The 17,046-nt window shown below is 43.8% G+C and overlaps 1 non-coding gene across 1 annotated transcript; it reads right to left on the minus strand.

Moving 5' to 3' along the window:
* Nucleotides 1-6,545: 6,545 nt before the first annotated feature.
* Trnap-ugg (transfer RNA proline (anticodon UGG)) lies at nt 6,546-6,629 on the minus strand. The gene has a single exon. It is a non-coding gene; the product is annotated as a tRNA-Pro (tRNA).
* Between the last annotated feature and the right edge of the window lie 10,417 nt (nt 6,630-17,046).

A 17,046-nucleotide genomic window follows, 5' to 3' on the forward strand; every position in this document is an offset into this window, starting at 1 on the left:
ACTCAACAACAACGATATAATGAAAATAAGTAAAAAGTTTATCTTTTTTATGTCTTACGCCTCTCGCAGCTTTCAGAACTTGTGCAGAGACAGAAAATTTTAATAGTGATGTGTGGGAGGTTAAGATTACACCCTGCAGTTCGCGCTACGTTGACAAAACTAATAAAAAATGAGAAATCGAATATTTTTGTGCTAAGGCGGATAGACATAGGATTTTAACTATCACTTCGAAGAAATTGTGGTACTTAATATATTTTATCTTTATTTTATCTATATTTTATCTTTACAGGTACACGACTGCAGCCTAAGGGCACATGGAAATCCTCTCGCCACAGAATTATATCATGGTGCTAAAGGGTCCAAAACAATGTGGCGCAGGCCAATGATGAAGTGCAATATCATATATACGAATTATGAATCTGTAAAACCGTCATGTCCCTCTGTTTATCTTTGAGCGCGGATTTTTATGGGGTTTTCACTGCTAACTTCAGCGTACCGGAGGGCACCGTATACGCTATACTTAATCAAAGTCGAAACAATAAGAAAAGGATGTTCATACATATTACAAAAATGTATATATTTGTGTATAGTCGATTTTATTTATTTATTTAGATATGGTATTACGTATGAATGGCGACTAGCAATTGTTGATTACACGGTCTTACAATATTTTACAAAAATATATTAATTTCATAATTTATAATTTAAAAAATTAGTCTCTAAACTAATGTCTAATTTGTCGATCCATTCAGGGGCTGCCTCTGCCACTGCAAAGAAATCTTCCAAGTACCGATGGGAGGCTCTTCTGCTACGGCTTGTTACAATGTGGTGGATCGTCTGGTATTTATTTCCACAGTCACACTGAGACGATGAAAACCTGCCCCATCGGTAGAGGTTTCCAGCACAGATGCCGTGGCCTGTGCGGATCTGATTAATTCTTTTCCAGACACGTCGTGTTAGTTCCATCCCGGATGGTATTGTGTCAGGTCTTTGGAGGGTCTGATGTTCCTCATGGGTAGTAGTATATTCAATATCTCCTCCAAAATCACTGGTTCTATTTCAGCCACACGTATCATTTACTGTCCGGAAATAATCGTTGTGTGGTTAACAGCAACCCGCCTGTCAAAGGCAAAAGAAGTGTAGGACATGACGAACGGATACTCAGCTTTTGTTGATCCAGTATTTGAGAACGAGAGCACATGGTGGCACATTTTACACATAATTTAAAACCTTTATTAAACTTTATCTCGCTGACGCCCCTCCCCCACTTCCCGCCCCATAATGATGAAATAAAGACGTTTATCGCTTACTACATTTTCGCTGTTCGTTTTCGCACCAGGCATAACGTTGTAGTTCATTACTCCTTCACTACTAACTGAATTGACAACATTTTTGCAGACAGTGTTGACATATCGCACTGAATATACGTGCCAGATTATATCATTTTACGGCACTTAGTTCAGATGTGGTGTCATGAACAATGAGATACGTGGAAAACTGCCACATAGTGCATGACCTTTGAATATTACTTCTTTGACACTACATTTATTGGCAACACATTGAGGACACAATGTCCACAAATGTTGAATGTACCTACAAAATGTTGTACGGCACAGAGAGAGAGGGCGAGAAGGAGATGGACACAGAAAGTAGATGGATTGGGAGAAGGGGAAGAGAAAGTGGACTTAGAATGGTAAGAGGAACGAAATGAATAGAGAGAGGGAGACGAGGAAATGGACAGAGAGAGGGAGTAGTAGTACATGCACAGAGAGAGAGCCAGAATGAGATGAACAGAAAATGGGGGTGGTGGAGGTGAATAGTGGACACAGAGAAGGGGAGAAGGAGACAGACACAGGGGAGCGGAACATAGAAGATGGGCAGAGATACAGGGAAGAAGAAGACTGACCAAAAATTTCAGTGAATAAATATTCGGGCAACGCCGGATAGTCAATTGGTTCATAATAATTTATTGCATTTTAGGAGAAACAACGCTGCAGCAGTCCATGCTGAATTGGTGGACTGTGTTGCAATAATGTACCATCTTATGGCACAGTGGTTAGATGGCGAAGACGCTATCAGCGTAGTCTAACAAGTCTGGCGGACGAAGAACGAAGTGCGAAGAAGTGGAATCTCTTGAGACGTCAAGGTTCTCGTATTGGATGATCGGCGTGTCACAAACATGGCGTCAGTGGGAAAAACTGAAATGAACCTCGGATCAGGTTTCAAGGTGTTGCACGAAAGTGGGGAGACGACAAAAGGTTGCCGACCGCCAGATCGAGGAACTGCTCACAGCCATCCAGAAAGCTTGCCGAGCCGAGGCAACAACTGAAATGTTGCAGTTGTCTTGGGTCACTGCATGTGACTTGGTCGATTGTCATAACACCCTTGACAAAGAAGCAAAGAAAACAATAGAAATAAGCTGTCCACTCACGTTAATGTGAGCACCGATCACCTTTGGCAGCACGGACCGCCAAGAGATGTGCAGAAGAGAGTCAGCGAGGTTCTGAAAGGTACAGACTGGGACGTGGAGCCAGGCCATCTCCTGTTCCGTGGGCAGCTGCACAAGGTTTCTCGGTTGAGGATTCATGACACGTTGCTCCCTCTGATTCTCGATTGGGTTTAAACCCGGGGCGTTTCGTTGCCAGAGGAGGACGGTAAGCTCACCCTCCTGCTCGTACAACCTCACGTCTCCACTACGAGCTGTGTGACACATTGCATTTTGCTGCTGGTAAGTGTGTAACGCTGGAAATGCATATCCTCCTATTTCCATCTATTCTACTATAGATTTTTTCCTTATTTTGTTACCTGAAGATATGACATTTCTGTGTCTTTATGTATTGTAATTGTTTTACGATTTGTATAAATACACTCCTGGAAATTGAAATAAGAACACCGTGAATTCATTGTCCCAGGAAGGGGAAACTTTATTGACACATTCCTGGGGTCAGATACATCACATGATCACACTGACAGAACCACAGGCACATAGACACAGGCAACAGAGCATGCACAATGTCGGCACTAGTACAGTGTATATCCACCTTTCGCAGCAATGCAGGCTGCTATTCTCCCATGGAGACGATCGTAGAGATGCTGGATGTAGTCCTGTGGAACGGCTTGCCATGCCATTTCCACCTGGCGCCTCAGTTGGTCCAGCGTTCGTGCTGGACGTGCAGACCGCGTGAGACGACGCTTCATCCAGTCCCAAACATGCTCAATGGGGGACAGATCCGGAGATCTTGCTGGCTAGGGTAGTTGACTTACACCTTCTAGAGCACATTGGGTGGCACGGGATACATGCGGACGTGCATTGTCCTGTTGGAACAGCAAGTTCCCTTGCCGGTCTAGGAATGGTAGAACGATGGGTTCGATGACGGTTTGCATGTACCGTGCACTATTCAGTGTCCCCTCGACGATCACCAGTGGTGTACGGCCAGTGTAGGAGATCGCTCCCCATACCATGATGCCGGGTGTTGGCCCTGTGTGCCTCGGTCGTATGCAGTCCTGATTGTGGCGCTCACCTGCACGGCGCCAAACACGCATACGACCATCATTGGCACCAAGGCAGAAGCGACTCTCATCGCTGAAGACGACACGTCTCCATTCGTCCCTCCATTCACGCCTGTCGCGACACCACTGGAGACGGGCTGCACGATGTTGGGGCGTGAGCGGAAGACGGCCTAACGGTGTGCGGGACCGTAGCCCAGCTTCATGGAGACGGTTGCGAATGGTGCTCGCCGATACCCCAGGAGCAACAGTGTCCCTAATTTGCTGGGAAGTGGCGGTGCGGTCCCCTACGGCACTGCGTAGGATCCTACGGTCTTGGCGTGCATCCGTGCGTCGCTGCGGTCCGGTCCCAGGTCGACGGGCACGTGCACCTTCCGCCGACCACTGGCGACAACATCGATGTACTGTGGAGACCTCACGCCCCACGTGTTGAGCAATTCGGCGGTACGTCCACCCGGCCTCCCGCATGCCCACTATACGCCCTCGCTCAAAGTCCGTCAACTGCACATACGGTTCACGTCCACGCTGTCGCGGCATGCTACCAGTGTTAAAGACTGCGATGGAGCTCCGTATGCCACGGCAAACTGGCTGACACTGACGGCGGCGGTGCACAAATGCTGCGCAGCTAGCGCCATTCGACGGCCAACACCGCGGTTCCTGGTGTGTCCGCTGTGCCGTGCGTGTGATCATTCCTTGTACAGCCCTCTCGCAGTGTCCGGAGCAAGTATGGTGGGTCTGACACATCGGTGTCAATGTGTTCTTTTTTCCATTTCCAGGAGTGTATATTTATGCATTTATGTCGACGTATAATTGCTTTGTTTTATAAATATTATTTGTATTTTTACACTGGGTCTTGCCTAGGAAAAACTATGCTATCGATAGGTCGTGTGGAGAACCAAAGTGTTTAGGTTCTTTGGTAGTGTTAACTCTGCCGCGTGGAGCGCGGGCAGAGCAGAGTCTGGCTGGAGTAGGGCGGTGGAGCAGGTGTGTTGAGTGATGCTCCCGCGAGTTGCCGCGCTTCCGGGGTTTGGCAGCATGTGGTAGTTTCTGGCACGGTGTCGCGGACGGGAAACATTAGCTAGCACACATCAAGAGCCCGATTCGCCTGGTGACCGCGTCTAGAAGAAGGCGCGCCAACATCCTGCTTCTGCAACAGCAACGGCCGACAATAAGCGATTGACACCACCTCCTCGATCGACGACTTCAAATCTTCAATCAACCAACAAGGAAGACTGAAAGCACATAAAGTTTTAGAACTGTATGGCAGACCTCAGATTTTCAAACTGTTCTATTTGCATCACTAAAATCCAGCAACTTAGTATGAACCTTTGTTGTTCATAGTCCCTATTGCACTACCAATCAGCGTCCCTTCCTTTTCTGAAATGAACCCGAGTGTCGTTGAAATTCAAACGCCAGCATTAAAGCAATATCATTCCATTTCACTGCTTTAATTTCAAAGTTCAGTTAAAGTATTCATAGCTGGCTACAATAAACAAACAGAACTATATTTAGATTACACAAGCACAAATTAAGAGTGCGAGTTTTGTTACCATATTTTAGCTTACCTGTGACTGCAGCTCAGCTTGGTACGTACTAAATTTTACAATTGTTAATTGTTCAAAATAATTTAATTCAAGTTCAAAGTTAAATCTCTTATTTCTAAATTGCGTAGATTCAAATTGCTCTTGAGATGATTGTTGAGGGAGCCCAAGACTAAACTCATACTATTTAATTTCCTATTAAATTCAGTCACTAAATTAACTTTCAATTTTCCAGTTTCATTAATTATTTTACTAAATTAAGTCAGAGTGTAGCGAAATTTATTAATTCTGGCAAACATTCAGTTTTCACACAACTCTTGTCAACCTTCAGTTACCACGCTTCTAGTGCTAATTATATGTGCATTAACCTTTTTTTTCATATTGTAACAAATAAGCCCTCGGTCACAAATATTAAGTCAAAAATTGACCTGGTTTCGACGCTACTATGAGCCTCGTCTTCAGAATTAGACCAACTGTACTAAAACATTAGGTATATAGTACACTAATAAAATTAAAGTTTGTACTGACTCGAAAATATGCAGTACTTACAAGTCACATATTAAAAAAGGTCTCAGCCGGAAAGGCGACGTCATGAACACCTGTCAGATGGCGAGCCGCTAAGGGCTGCTTGTACTGTGGACAAGGGTTGCAACAAGACTGAGGTGCCCACTTTAGAAAGTGTGGGCAAGTAAACATGGTGTTGCTACGAGCGCCATCCAGTAGCCGCAGAAACAACTAGGCTACTGTACATTCAAAATTAGACACATGAAATTGTGATGCAGCTGATTCAGGCATAACGTAAGCATTAATAATAACAGGAAGAATTTACAACATGTTGTTTTCCTGTCACATCTTTGCTGTTTTCTTCTATGTCATAACTAACGTTTTTAGGTTACAAAATGTATCTCTATTTAAAGCAGGTAAATATGTAACTTCATCTTGTTATTATTAAGGCGTTTTTGAAACGATAACTAAATCGACATCCTAGCTGCAAACAGGCGTTGATATACATCATTTGGGACATGTTGAAAATGTGTGCTACGACCGGGACACGAACCCGGGATCTCCTGCTTACATGGCACACATTTTCAACATGTCCTCAATGATGTATATCAACCCCTGTTTGCAGCTAGGGTGTCGATTTAATTATCATTTCATTCTAGAGAAGCTGCACGGTCGTTGAAGATATCTGTTCTTTTGGGAACAGATACTACCTTCATATAAAGGCGTTTTTCGTTGCGGCGGAATCTTCTCACGAAATTCCAGTCACCAATTTTCTCCTGCGAATGCGAAAATATTTGGCTGACACCGACCTACATAGGGAGGAACGATCACCACTATAAAATAAGGGAAATCAGAGCTCGTGCGGAAAGACATAGGTGTTCGTTTTGGCTCAAATGGCTCTGAGCACTATGCGACTTAACTTCTGAGGTCGTCAGTCGCCTAGAACTTAGAACGAATTAAACCTAACTAACCTAAGGACATCACACACATCCATGCCGGAGGCAGGATTCGAACCTGCGACCGTAGCGGTCGCTCGGTTCCAGACCGTAGCGCCTAGAACCGCTCGGCCACTCCGGCCGGCAGGTGTTCTTTTTTTCCGCGCGCTATACGAGATCGGAATAATAGAGAATTGTGAAGGTGGTTCGATGAACCCTCTGCCAGGCAGTTAAATGTGATTTGCATAGTATCCATGTAGATGTCGAAGTAGATACGTCCTGTGACTTCCCCCTTTTACATCTACATCTACATTTATACTCCGCAAGCCACCCAACGGTGGGTGGCGGAGGGCACTTTACGTGCCACTGTCATTACCTCCCTTTCCTGTTCGCGGGAAGAACGACTGTCTGAAAGCCTCCGTGCGCGCTCGAATCTCTGTAATTTTACATTCATGATCTCCTCGGGAGGTATAAGTAGGGGGAAGCAATATATTCGATACCTCATCCAGAAACGCACCCTCTCGAAACCTGGCGAACAAGCTACACCGCGATGCAGAGTGCCTCTCTTGTAGAGTCTGCCGCTTGAGTTTGCTAAACATATTTGTTTGCTAAACATCTTCCATCGGATTTAGAAATCATTGTGTGTCAGGCAGTTCTCTAATGACGGCCAACTGATTTGCGACTTGGAAAGTTTCCCGAACAGCTAAAATACTGACTTCATTAACCAAGATCTCCGCCACGAAGTCATCCAGCCTCCAGTAGTCTCGGAATGGATAAATACAGGCCCCGTATGGCTCACAAGGGAATCTTATACCACTCTTCCCGGAAAAACCTGGCCACTTCAGGTAACAATGTTGGAGAAGGTCAGCGTTCATACACCCTTATTTTTAAAGTAGGTCACGCTGGCTCAATACTATGGAGAGCTGATGAGTATTTTGGCCAGCTGGACGATGCGGGCTGTGTGAACAGGGAGCGCTATCGCCTTGGAACATAGCATCATCATATGGGAACATACATTTCACCTTGGGATGAACCTGAGCTGGCAAAATGGGCACACAATCCTCGACAGTAATGCGATCTAGCAAAGTAACCTTGATATACCTGGATCTAGTTGCGGAAATAATCACCAAGCACTCGCCATGTGGGAAGTAAACTCGGCGAGGAGTTACTCCGTACTCTACGTCTTATGGCTTCGATACAGCTTTTTCCTGCTACAGCCATTTGAATCACAGCTGACTGGTCTGAGAATTCCAGCTCACCATGCAGTAATCTCCTTCTGGAGCACCCTTCCTATTGTTTTGATGCTGACATGGTTCGCGAGTATGACATCCACTTCTACCGTGATTTTTGCAGTTATCGCCCACTTCTTTTTCGTCCAGTCCTCCTCAATGACCGTCTGTCACGTTCGTTAACACACTCTTAGCAGATGGCATTTTGCCACATTCACCGTATGCGGTATAAATCTTCGATACGCTGCGACATGAAACACCAAATACTTCGGCTATCATACAATCACCAATACATTTCCTACATTCGAATTCACTTGGCTCTTACATAATGGACTCACAACCAAACAGAAAACTTTTCTGACAATGACTGACACTTGTAACATACTGAGGACAGTTGTCGTCTGTGGTCAAATAACAGTGCAACCTGCAGGCTGGGCTAACATTTGCATTTATGTCGTACACTTTTCGCGGTGTTGCCATATTTTTGTCCATCCCTGTTTGTCTCACCACGAAATTCCATGGTCGTAGCGGCTCTCGAGGTGGTAATTAAACTTTATGATTAAATCTCAGTTGCAGAATATATATGAACTTTCTAATACAGATTTTAACATAAAAATTTCCTTTCCGCTGAGTTGTTTCGTAGTGAAATGCAAAATCTTCATTATTCTCCGATGGCCTCAGCGCTGTGTAGGCGAGTTGAACATTTGTGAGGGGTGTAGGGGAGGCGCTGTAACTAAGTGTGCTGCTCGCGAACGTCATCAAGCGTTGCTGCAGACCCGGGGTTAAAGTCCGTAGCGACTTCCCGCGGGGGCGTGTAGGCTGACAAGGGCAACCCACGCAGCTCGCTGAAGCACGTGCTGTGCCGCTCATATCGAGAGTCACGGCTGTTCGTTACCTTACGCCGCCCACGAAGTTCCGGACAGTTCATTCCATACACTACTGCATCAACCAACAAGACACATCTGCCTGGTTGGGTCTGTGTTGAACTGAATGCGCCCTATTTATTAGTACTCACTTCAGCCGATGTTTTACTACCTTATTCCTCATATGACGCATGTTAAACATTCGGGGTTAATGAACTGCATTAGGCGTTTCTAACGCCTACGGTCGCTAGTGGTGCCTTGGAGTAATTTGTGTAACAGTCATAAAAACCTTGTCAAATCGACCGGAAGAAACAACAAAACAGTCATTGAAAATGGAAATAAAGCTCAAAAAGGAGTAGGATCGCAGTTACAAAATAAAACTAAAATATTGTGAATGAGGACGGAAAACTATTAATAAGATATATCTCTAACCTACAAGTTACAGTCATAGACTGTCCGCAGCTTAATTTCTTTCACTGGTATAATGTCTATTAACAACGTAACAATAAACAATCAAATAATCTATGTAAATCATGAAGCTTCCTCCAGACATTCACATGGCAACTGTCCGATTCAGGATCAATTATTTCTACGTATACAAACTAGAGATGGGCAAAACTGTTCTTTTCAGAGATTGGATCAGAACTGTTCACTCCCTGAAATGAATTAGCTGTTTTTCATGACTCACCACTCATTTACAAAAGAAAATAAATGAAAGGCACATTGCCCTTTAAACTTGGTTTACTCCAGTACTATACCTGTATTTTGATCTTATTTGATCCTATTTTGAAGTAACATAGATAATGAGTAAGAATTTTGTATTGTTTATTGAAATTTCCACGATATGACAAAGTTTTTGATTATTGATTTATTTTGCACTAGCGTGGTTTTTTGGGTGATCGGAAAATGTTGTAACTTGAGATTTACATTAACAATATATTTGGCTATAATGTATTAAAATTTCATTAACCTCATACAAATACATCGCAAGCCATATATTTTTCCTTTCGAAGACGCCTAAAATCGCAAAATCCGTACCAGAATAAGAAAAAAAAATATAAATTTGACTGTAAAACGAAAGTGCTGCATATAGCCTTACGCAGAATAAAACAAGGAAAATATTGGTGTATCACATTTTGCGATACGTTTATCGGTTCGCTCGAAATTAAAGCGTAAATTCGAGTGTCCATAATAAAAATCCTATAGTAAGAGTAGTCATCAGGAACCTAATCTAATCAGTTTAAACAAATAAAAATAAAATAAAAACAATTGATGTATACATAACATAATAATGTAATATACATAGCGCTATTACTATGAAGAACAATATCCAGTGGGGACAAACTCCGATGCAGAGGCGCTGAGTCGAGCAGGTCGAGCTGCGAGCTGTATTACTGCGTGAGTTGAGACCGCAGAGACCAGAGTGACACCAGAGTCGCTTTGCTCGACGCTCTGGCTAGAGTCGAGACGGTGGGGTGAGCGTTGAGCGGGTGAGTTCCGAGGGTGGGGGGAGCTCACCCGCTCCGAGACAAATCGTCCGCTCCCTTGCGAGCAGGTTTTTGCAAGTAGTTCCTATGTTATCCGCTAGGTGGCTCTCTGTCCTGTTGCTGGCATCAACTGCCCAGAGGGCAGGACGTACGACTGAAACGATCGCCGACAGAGTGCGATGCGATGTTAAGCTGCGCCAGACACTGCACAGTGCACACTGCAGACGACGCACAGAGACGGCCCGGCATATGTGAAACACAAAATCCAATGGGGCACTGCACAATGCAGGCAGCCAAGGTAGAAGCAGGGCAGAGGCCGGCGCTGGCTGTGTTGTGTGGCGTGCACTGTGCTCTGACCAGCAGAGGCGCTGCTGATATGCTCCGTCTCTCTCTCTCTCTCTCTCTCTCTGCCTGGGAAACGTTTGGAGCTACCGTTCTTTTTTTCTGAATCACTGATTGTTCACTCCTTTGAAAGATTGAACTCTATGAATTAGTTCAAGAGCGGATCCCCCATCTCTAATACAAACTTTCTTGGATCCATCCTCAGATGCTCTGTCAATTCTTTTCCGTTAATTACTGCTTCCCTGCCGAGCCTGCCATTGTCACGCGAACCAGACACAGCAAAAATGGCTCTGAGCACTATGGGACTTAACACCTGAAGTCATAAGTCCCCTAGAACTTAAAACTACTTAAACCTAACTAACCTAAGGACATCACACATATCCATGGCCGAGACAGGATTCGAACCTGCGACCCTAGCGGTCGCGTGGTTCCAGACTGATACGAAAGCGTTACGGAGATGATAGAAAAACTCCAGTGGAAGACTTTGCAGGAGACACGCTCAGGAGCTCCGTACGGGCTTTTGTTGAAGTTTCGAGAAGATACCTTCACCGTAGAGTCAAGCAGTATATTTCTCCCTCCTAACTCGCGAAGAGACCATGAGGATTAAATCAGAGAGATTAGAGTCTACCGACAATACGAGACTGGAATAGAAGGGAGAACCGATAGGGGTACTCAAAGTACCCTCCGCCACACACCGTCAGGTGTCTTGCGGAATATGGATGTAGATGTAGATGTAGAAGCGCACAGAACCGCTCGGCCACACCGGCCGGCCCAGATATAGCAGACTGCAAATGGTATCAGTCTTGATCGCAATCCAGTGCAATAGCAACAAGATAACCGATTCCTGTTGATCAGCAAGCATCTTCAAATCCAGAAGAGTAACAGAAATGATGGCTTCCAATTTTGATGACAGTATGTAAAGAACGTCCTTCAAACTTTTAAAACATATAATATTTTGAGAAATAATACAACATTACTTGCAGTTAATGACCCTACCAAAGCTGCATTCTAACTGCTGACTGACTCGTCATACCGTGTTAATCACCAGAAAACGGTTATTATGAATAACTCATCAAAAAATCCTATATCTGTCTAGAGCATACCCTTCGGTGTATACGAATACGTCCAGTAAGAGATTCATGGCAGCATGCGCCTGGCGCCTGAAGCATTACTTGAAGAATGTCAAAAATTTTTATGTATACATTATTTCGAAGCAATTTTCTTGCACTAATGTGCGCTCTTTTATCAAAGAAATATTTCAAGTTGTCTCTGAAAAAGTGTAATAAGACGTATATGAACTGCAAATTCAAATCAACAGTATCACATAAATAAGACTGTGGCAGAAACGAATGGGAGAATTTTCATATGTTAGGAAAATAAAATAAACAAAAGAGAAAGCGGCGAAAGTTCTCTCAGAAATCTCAGGGTTCTCCACTTTTGTTGCCTCCATCGAACTGAGCAGACGTATTTTGTGTAAGTGTCTCTGTAGCAGATATGCTCTGAAACGCCAAAGAAACCGGTACAGGCATGCGCATTCAAATACAGATATGCGTAAACAGGCAGAGCACGGCGCTGCGGTCGGCAGCACCTATATAAGACAACAAGACAATAAGACATATATATGTTGTTGTTGTTGTTGTTGTTGTGGTCTTCAGTCCTGAGACTGGTTTGATGCAGCTCTCCATGATCTATCGTGTGCAAGCTCCTTCATCTCCCAGTACTTACTGCAACCTACATCCTTCTGAATCTGCTTAGTGTATTCATCTCTTGGTCTCCCTCTACGATTTTTACCCTCCATGCTGCCCTCCAATGCTAAATTTGTGATCCCTTGATGCCTCAGGACATGTCCTACCAACCGATCCCTTCTTCTAGTCAAGTTGTGCCACAAACTTCTCTTCTCCCCAATCCTATTCATACCTCCTCATTAGTTATGTGATCTACCCACCTAATCTTCAACATTCTTCTGTAGCACCACATTTCGAAAGCTTCTATTCTCTTCTTGTCCAAACTATTTATCGTCCATGTTTCACTTCCATACATGGCTACACTCCATACAAATACTTTCAGAAACGACTTCCTGACACTTAAATCTATACTCAGTGTTTACAAATTTCTCTTCTTCAGAAACTCTTTCCTTGCCATTGCCAGTCTACATTTTATATCCTCTCTACTTCGACCATCATCAGTTATTTTACTCCCTAAATAGCAAAACTCCTTTACTACTTTATGTGTCTCATTTCCTAATCTAATTCCCTCAGCATCACCAGATTTAATTTGACTACATTCCATTATCCTCGTTTTGCTTTTGTTGATTTTCATCTTATATCCTCCTTTCAAGACACTGTCCATTCCATTCAACTGCTCTTCCAGGTCCTTTGTTGTCTCTGACAAAATTACAATGTCATCGGCGACTTTCAAAGATTTTATTTCTTCTCCGTGGATTTTAATACCTACTTCAAATTTTTCTTTTGTTTCCTTTACTGCTTGCTCAATATAGAGATTTAATAACATAGGGGAGAGGCTACAACCCTGTCTCACTCCCTTCCCAACCACTGCTTCCCTTTCATGCCCCTCGACTCTTATAACTGCCATCTGATTTCTGTACAAATTGTAAGTAGCCTTTCGCTCCCTGTATTTTACCCCTACCACCTTTAGAATTTGAAAGGGAGTATTCCAGTCAACATTGTCAAAAGCTTTCTCTAAGTCTACAAATGCTAGAAACGTAGGTTTGCCTTTCCTTAATCTTCCTTCTAAGATAAGTCGTAAGGTCAGTATTGCCTCACGTGTTCCAACATTTCTACGGAATCCAAACTGATCTTCCCCGAGGTCGGCTTCTACCAGCTTTTCCATTCGTCTGTAAATAATTCGTGATAGTATTTTGCAGCTGAGACTTATTAAACTGATAGTTCGGTAATTTTCACATCTGTCAACACCTGCTTTCTTTGGGATTGGAACTATTATATTCTTCTTGAAGTCTGAGGGTATTTCGCCCGTCTCGTACATCTTGCTCACCAGATGGTAGAGTTTTGTCAGGACTGGCTCTCCAAAGGCCGTCAGTAGTAATAATTGAATGTTGTCTACTACCGGGGCCTTGTTTCGACATATATATAACCTCACGATATCTGGATCTTCTCGTAGCTCCCGCCCTCTCCCTGCTAGCGATATTCCGTTCCACAGGTTTAGTTTGCGGAGAGCACGACAGGTTTCGCGACGTACTTCTTCTGCTGATTGCAGGTGAAAGCCGGACAACTGCATGTTTCACTGGACTGATGATATCCGTGATAGGTGCGGGTTTAGGACTTGGCGCAAAGTTGAGTCTTCTCTTAAGGACTGAGATCGCGTCCTCATCCAGTTGACTAGCCATTAGATTGATACCGTTGATTCCATCATCAGGTGCGCTGACGAAATAACCGGCGAGGAGCCGGCGCCGGGATTTTATCTCTTACCTCTCCCCCCCCCCCCCCCCCCACGCCCCCTCCAGGTATTCCGAACGCGGTTCGCGCCGGTGGCAGCTTCTTAAAATCTCTGCCTGTTCTCCAAGTTAGTTCGTGGTTGGGATGCTTTCTTTCTCCTTTTAATCAAGTTCAAAGCGGGTTCCCAGGCCTTACTAAGGATGTAACCGCTATCTCGATTGATCAGCGGTTCCTGTACTCGAATCGTGATACAGATGCTTTTGCTGAACATTGCCTTTCGGAATTACACAGAATGAATTACGACCTGACTGAGGTTCCGACACAGACGTCCAAATACTGGGACTGTCTCATTAAAGAATCCATCGACATTCGAGTAAGGGAACTGTTGATCAATCGAGATAGCGGTTACTTCCTTAGTAAGGCCTGGGAACCCGCTTTGAAACTGATGAAAAGGAGAAAAGAAGACATCCTACCACGAACTGACTTCGAGGACACACAGAGATACAAGAAGACGCCACCAGCATGCACCCCTGGGCGTGGACGACGAACGGAAAGCACGCCGGACGCTCCGCGTCTGGACGTGGACCGCGTTTGCAACACGTTGTGGCGGGGGGGGGGGGGAGGGGGGGAGAGGGGAGGAAGAGCCCGCCGCCGGCTCCTCGGTGGTCAGTTCATCAGCGCACCTGATGATGGCAACGTGGTCACCTGCCGAAATATTGTGACCGTTGCACACTAACACCAGGCTGTTCACCCGTGAACTGCTTCGTCACGTCAGAAATAGGTTGTGCTCTTATTAGAATTTATAACTAATATTTCTCCACAGTAATTATGTATTTTTTTTAAAAAAACTGTAGGAAACAATGAGCCGAACGCAACTCGCTTTCACCTATTGATTTCATCATGCTATAGGCAAAGTTCGGCACTGAGACTATTTGTGGATTATTTAAGTGAATTGCGATCATTCTGAGCAAGCCTAAATTACGTGTCATCTCGCCATTGTTCAGAAATACGAATCTGCTGCTCTCGCTTCTGTCAGATAGAGGCCCCACAGAAGTGATGATGGTTTTAAATTGTTACAGTTCAGTTCGTAAATGGTAAACACTTCAGGAGTCAATTTTACTTTGAAATCACTGCAGTCTGTTTAGATGCATATGAGATGCTGTAGGACGAATGCGCGCCACCATCAGCTATGACCGTCGTTCCACTGCCCATTGAGAAAGAAACTAAATTCATTTGGCACGTTGATGTTTTTACAAATTTTGCTAAGTTCATTAAAATATCTGAGCAAAACGCGTCACGCTACTGTCGTGATTTGACAATTAAAACCAACAGACGGTGATCATGGTCACAGCTCCGAATTTAAGAACCAAACACAAAGAACTATCTTTAGGATAATATTTATAAAGGTATGGAACAACTTACGAAAACAAATATCGAAATTACTGTATAGGTATGTGGTTTGTTCTGTCAGAGATGTCTGACAGAACAGACAGCACACATACATGTACAGCGTACCTGCAGGCGTGACTGCCTTGACATCTTCAGTGCAGATGCACGCAAGGTCGGAGTCTCCAGCGGGAATACAGGACTGGCTGTGGGCATGTAGGTGTATGGACAGTGCATGCTGCTAGATCGTGAGAAATTCAGAATTTTGGTCGGACGTCAGGCGTGTCTGGATGGCAGAGGTGGTTAAGGCAGCTTCTTGCGCTTAGTGGATGATCCGGGTTCGAGTGCCAGACGAGAACAAATTTTCAACTTTCAAGATTGGATTGTATCACTACCCGATTGCGGTTGGCATCTTTCTTTCCTTCGGAATTAGTATATTGATTTGATAATTGCAATTTAAACTTAAATATGATATAAACAGTGTCAACAAAATACTGGGACAAAAATAATTCTCATCCAAAAGCCACATAAGATATGTGAAAGGCAAAACCAAATAGAGTGAAATACGAAGAAATGTAATTGCTGTGGTTGAGTGAATACAAATTAAACTCATGCCCCACTCTAATACTAAAATGAATGCTAATTGCCACAGGTCGTCCACCGTGACTGAGCGCCATCTTCCTGCGAGGAGAGAGGATGCCAGATTTCATGTATTCATTTGTGTTGTCAATTCTATATAGGTTTTTGTAATTGGATCCATAACTTTATAAGTGTCTCTAAACCAGGTAGGTATAAAAGAGAATTTAAAAAGTGAGAGGTATAGGTTGCAGTTAGATATTTGGATATAGTGGGAGATAAGGATTTGCGGTGGCAGGAAGGACTTCCGGCGGGTCAATACAGGGTTGCCAACATAAAATCTAATGCAGGAGTAAGTCTATTAATGAAATGGAAACTACTATGAACAGCTTAGTGAACGTATTATCATATTAAAGACAGACACGAAGCTAACCCCCATTACAACAATAGAATATCATATGCCAACCATCTTCGCAGATTATGAAGAGACTGAAAGTATGTACAATGCGATAAAGGAAATTCTTGAGACAGTTAAGGGAGACGAAAATGTAAGTGTGATGGGATGCTGACCGCAACAGTAGGAAAAGGAGGAGAAATAAATATAACAGTTGAATGTGGACTGGCGGACAGGAATGAAAGAGGAAGTCGCATGCTAGAATTTTGCACAGAGCATCATTTAATCATCGCTAATACTGTTTTTAAGAATCACGAAAGAGTATTGCATACGTCGAACGGAAAACAATAGAAGATTTCAGATTGGTTATGATATGCTAAGACAGAGATTTTGAAACCAGACATTAATCTGTAAAACATTTCCAGCAGCAGATGTGAATTCTGACTATAGTTTATTGGTTATGCACTGCAGACTTAAACTGAGGAAACTGCAAACATGTAGGAAATTAAGGAGATAGTATGTGGATAAATTGGAGGAACCAGAGGTTACTGAGAGTTTCGGAGGGGGCATCAGGTGACATTGGACTGAATCGGTGAAAAGCAATGGAATGGAAGACGAACGGATAGCTCTGAGAGATAATATAGGGTAGGCAGCAGAGGACCAAATAGGTAAAAAGACAAGACCTAGTAGAAACCCCTAGGCTACACAAGAGATCTGGCGGAAGGGGAAGACATAAATATGTAGTAAATGAAGCAGGCGGAAGGGGAAGACATAAATATGCAGCAAATGAAGCAGGAGGGAGGGAACACAGTAGTATAAAAATGAGATTGAAAGCAAGTGCAAAGTGGTTAAGTGTGAATGGTTAGGCC

This window comes from Schistocerca nitens, chromosome 9, assembly GCF_023898315.1.
Source record: "Schistocerca nitens isolate TAMUIC-IGC-003100 chromosome 9, iqSchNite1.1, whole genome shotgun sequence".
Taxonomy (NCBI): domain Eukaryota; kingdom Metazoa; phylum Arthropoda; class Insecta; order Orthoptera; family Acrididae; genus Schistocerca; species Schistocerca nitens.